We start from the raw sequence: 5,226 nt of genomic DNA, 5'->3' as shown, positions 1-5,226 counted from the left end.
TTACCACACTTAGTCTCATTTGACCTCAGTTGCAAAATTAATGGTATATTCCTACTGATTATCTTGATCTGCCTCATACCACAGAGATTTTTAATAAGGGGAGTGAAAGGGGGAGAAACTGACTTTACTAGCAATCAATAGCCACTTAAAAACAGTGCAAACACACTTACCATAGATATAATGCTTTACTATTTTGGTTACTCTCTCAAATATAATATACTTGACTGGCCTCCAGAAGAGCCGTGGTATCAAGATTCTGTTCTTAAGGGAAAATATTGTTCTTAGCAACACTGCAAATGTAGTAGCACAGCTGTTGGTCAAACATTGAGTGTATACTGGCTGTCAACCTTCTAGGACACAGAAACATCAACAAATTATTAAATACCATGAGGTGAGTGCATTGACAACAAACGCTATGGGAACACGGGGGGAATTAGCTAAAGGATAGTTGCTTGATAGAAAGGGCTGAAAGGAGCATTTCCCATCAGCTTGGGGAAAGTTCATGAAATGTCTCCATCCCATAACAGAAGTTTCCCTCTCTAATGACTGCATATGGATGTGGGTCATTTATCCATAGTATGTCAAGGAAACCACATTAGGTAAATTTAGGTGTGTAAGCATATTTCATAGGGGTTTTGGTATCAGGAATGGTCACACCACTGTGGAAAACCCTCAACATTCAGTGAGCTGGAGAAAGGTCTTGCTTCTTCAGCTTGGCTTTTTGCTCATCCCTGAGTTGATTCTGGGAAGAATTCTTGGAGTATCCTGGCCTGCATGAGCACTTCTGACCAGATCTACTCTGACTCCCCAGTGCATGTATTTTCTCACATAATGGGAAGCTATTTCTGTGTCCTCTGCCTGGAACACCCTACCTGCCCACAATGGAATGAACTCTTCTTCTTCCTCCGGACTTTAACAGAAGGTTTGACTTGAGGTTTTAGCTCAATCTTTTCCTCAGAGAAAACCTTCCCTGACTTCTTAGATTAGGTCCAACTTCTGTTTTTGTTTTGTTTTGTTTTTTGGGGTACGTGGGCCTCTCACTGTTGTGGCCTCTCCCATTGCGGAGCACAGGCTCCGGACGCGCAGGCTCAGTGGCCATGGCTCATGGGCCCAGCCGTTCCGCGGCATGTGGGATCTTCCCGGACCGGGGCACGAACCCGTGTGCCCTGCATCGGCAGGCGGACTCTCAACCACTGCGCCGCCAGGGAAGCCCCCAACTTCTGTTCTGAGTTGTCTCTTAGCTCTAAATACTTCTCTTTTGCAGCCCTTATCATTATTGCAATTTTGCATTGCTTTTCTGGTGTTCAAAGATAAACTGAGGCATATTAAAATTTTTAACAGTTTATTCAGGGAAAAATTGGTTGGAGTCAGGCAGCCAGAAACCGGAAGTGGTTAGGAGCACTCCACCCACAGGAGGTGGAGGAGAGATTTTTATAGAGAAAAGGTGGAAGCAAAGTAAGGAAATTATTGATTGGTTATAGCTTAAAGCCTAGTTGGCTGTTTGTGACTGGTTGTCCTTATGTTTCACTTTCGTAATGTTGAGGCATTTCCAGCTTAGATTTTGGTTTTCTTATGCAGGCCGCCATGGCATTAGAGCCCCCTCAGTCTAATGGCCTCCTTGTTTAATTAAACACTGGTAATTATTTGATTAATTACTGACTCTCAGACTCAGCTGAAGCTCCAGGAGAGCTCCAGGTATAACTTTGCTTACCATTACCTAGCAGTGTCTGGTGCGAAGTAAGCATTCAGTAAATATTTGTTGAATAAGCAAATGCACTTCATTTTAATTTGGCTACACAGCCCCAGACTTTTATTTCTAAGACTCTATAAGCCTAGTACTGTTCTCTGTAACTTCTTTTATAAAAGGCCGGAATGGGCTTCCCTGGTGGTGCAGTGGTTAAGAATCTGCCTGCCAATGCAAGGGACACGGGTTCGAGCCCTGGTCTGGGAAGATCCCACATGCCACGGAGCAACTAAGCCCGTGTGCCACAACTACTGAGCCTGCACTCTAGAGCCCGCGAGCCACAACTACTGAGCCCCTGTGCCACAACTACTGAAGCCCTCGTGCCTAGATCCCATGCTCCACAACAAGAGAAGCCACCGCAATAAGCCCGCACACCGCAACCAAGAGTAACCCCTGCTCGCCGCAACTAGAGAAAGCCCGTGTGCCTGGGTGCAGCAACGAAGACCCAACGCAGCCAAAAATAAATAAATAAATAAATAAAAGGCTGGAAGGAAATAAAGCAGATTTACTAAACAAACTAAGAAAATTTAGACTCAGATATCAGACGTTCCCTTCCTCCCACTGGCCTTCCTGGCCCGCCTCCTGGGCCTCGCCAGCTGCCATGTTGCTAGCTGTGCTCTCATTTACAATGCATCTCTTACCTCACTTCTCTCTTCCCCATTCTTTAAGACCCCAACCCTCTGTCCCCAGCCCCTTCCCAAACCACTTATCATCCAAAAAATTCCTCCAAGGACAATGCCCTTTTCCATTTGATTGACAACAGTTTTATCCACTTATGTTTAATATTTCTCATTCTTGCTAGTCTCTGCATCTTGGCTTTGCATAGCCAAGAATTTCTCCAAAGCTGTTCTATCTCTCAGATGAACTCTGCTGCACTTTTCAAACAGTAAATTTTTTCCTTCCTGCTGTCTATACGCTATTTTGATTAGAAAACAGAAGCCTCCAAATCCTCAGTGACTTCAAAGTTGCACAGCTTGTCACTGATAGATTTTAGATCAGAATTTTTTTTTTTTTTGGAGACTTCTGACTTTGAATCCAGTATACTTTCTGTACAGATCTCTCTCGTCTTCTAGCCTGGGAGTTGAGGGTGTGGAATTGTTAGCTAGCTCAGCACAGTGCCTGGAACATAGTAAGATTATGCTCCATGACTCTTTGCTGAATGAACAAGCTTGATCCACTGTCCCTCGACATTCTTTTAGACACAAGCTGCCCGGCCTGTCCCTCTGGTGCCAGTGACCAACTGTGACCATTAGAGGGCAGCAGAGGTGTGAAAAGCACTAGGGAGGGGATCATTGAAGTGTCGCAGTGAAGTCAAAGTCAGAAAACATCAGAACCAGAAATGGTATGGAATACAAAGTGCAGGGTTTGTCAGATTTAGCAAGTAAAAATACATGACACTCTGGGAATACGTATATTTAAAAAATATTCATTGTTCATGTGAAATTCAAATTATCTGGGTGTCCTGTGTTTCACCTGGCCACGCTAACAAGTGCCATTGCATGTGAACCAGATGGATGCTCCAGAAGTGGAGTTGGTCCTTAGAAGGAACCTGTTAGGAGGCATTGGATGGGGAAGTTGTTGGTGAGCTTACAGAAGTCGCAGGTGCTCATCACATAGGGGATTGGCTAATTCAAGGTCAGCCTATGTTAAAATTCTGCTCTGGAGGAGAAGACGCTGTAATGTTACCTGGATTGATCTGGCTGACGGGCCCTTCCTCTGTCCCGTCCTGCACTGTGATGGCATCAGATGGTAACAGGTGAAAGAGGATGTGCAACATCTCCATTTGTGGCCACAGATTGATTGGGTAATGATTGTTTAATCCCCCACACTGTGACTGTTGTAACTTGTATCCACCTTCCCTTCTTAATCTTGTGGTCTCTCACCTTGCATAACAATCCAATTCTCTTATTTCAGAATCTGCCATTTTCCACATATTTTTTCCTATGACATTCCCTATCCTCTAAGGCTCATTTTTTTTGGGGGGCCCTCCTGAAATTTCACTTCTTTTTTTTTTTTTTTTGTGGTACGCGGGCCTCTCATTGCTGTGGCCTCTCCTGTTGCGGAGCACAGGCTCCGGACGCGCAGGCTCAGCGGCCATGGCTCACGGGCCCAACCGCTCCGTGGCATGTGGGATCTTCCCGGACCGGGGCACGAACCCGTGTCCCCTGCATCGGCAGGTGGACTCTCAACCACTGCGCCACCAGGGAAGCCCTGAAATTTCACTTCTTAAGTGTTCCTTTCTCTAATTAAGTGGAGACATCCATTCTCAATCCAGTTGTTAAACATGAACATTGAATAATTTAAGACACATTCATTTCAATACACATTTATTGAGGGCTTACTATGTAGGAGAAAAAGCTTCACCATTAAGAAACTTGTAATCTAGTTAATGAATTATAACATTAGAAACCAAAGGGGAGATCCTCCCTCTGAGAAGTGATTGATACAGGTTGCCAGAGAACAGCTGGTCCCTTTGTAAATCACTGTTCTCCTATTCCTATGAATTGGAAGTAACTTCAGAGTAAGAGAATTCATGAACATGTTACAAGTGATCTGTGAAATTGGGAGTTATCAGTAGGGTCTTCTTTAAATTCCCTCGTTTCTCAGAGAGCAGTTGTTTGCTTCTTCTTTTGAGGTAGGTAGAACTGACAAAATCTAGCCTTACTTATATTTAAAAATGTAAAAGTGATTGAAATACACCCCCGCACACATACACTGACTGCTTCATGGCTTCAGGAAGAACGGGTAGTGATAACCGGCTGGAGGCGGAGGCTTTTAAGAATCCTAGGATGTTAGTATTCAATACTTCAAAGAACTTTAGGGATCAATCACGTGGTCCAACCTTCTTACTTACAGATATGATACGCAAGGCCCAGAATTTAAAGACTTGTATAAGATCGCACACTAAGCTTGTGCCAGAGCTGGGATGTGAGCTCAAGACTTCTAGGTGTGTCTAAGATTAGGTTCTGAAGGACTAGATAACGATATAACGATGCTCTGTGATGTGTGGCTCGTAACCACTTTTTTCCCCGGGAGACTCTTGTAGGTGCTTGGCTTCTATGAGTACCTTCCCCTGGGCTGTCTCTGCCCTCTTCTGATGCCCTCCTCTGTCTGCTTTGCTAGTGCCTTCCTCTGCTCTACTCTGAAGAGGAATGTTCCTGAGAGTTCACTCCCTCACCCTCCCTCCCTGAACAGTCTACCAACTACCAATGTTTTGGTTACCTTACAAAGTACCTCTTTGATTCACAAATATTTATCTTTAGTTCTGATCGTTTTCCTAGGATCTATATTTTCAACTGTCATCTGCATATCTTTTCCCAGATGGTCTACAGATGCCTCAAATAGTCCAAAACTGAAACCTCATCTTTTCCATCGTTCCCCCACAAACGGGGTTCTCTTCCTGTGTTCTATGTCTTAGATAGTGACATCATCAGCCATCCCAGTCTCCAGGTCCCTATCCCCCTCACTGATTGGTCACCAAG

This window comes from Mesoplodon densirostris, chromosome 11 (genome assembly GCF_025265405.1).
Source record: "Mesoplodon densirostris isolate mMesDen1 chromosome 11, mMesDen1 primary haplotype, whole genome shotgun sequence".
In the NCBI taxonomy this organism is placed as follows: domain Eukaryota; kingdom Metazoa; phylum Chordata; class Mammalia; order Artiodactyla; family Ziphiidae; genus Mesoplodon; species Mesoplodon densirostris.
Note: the sequence above shows the minus strand (reverse complement) of the source record.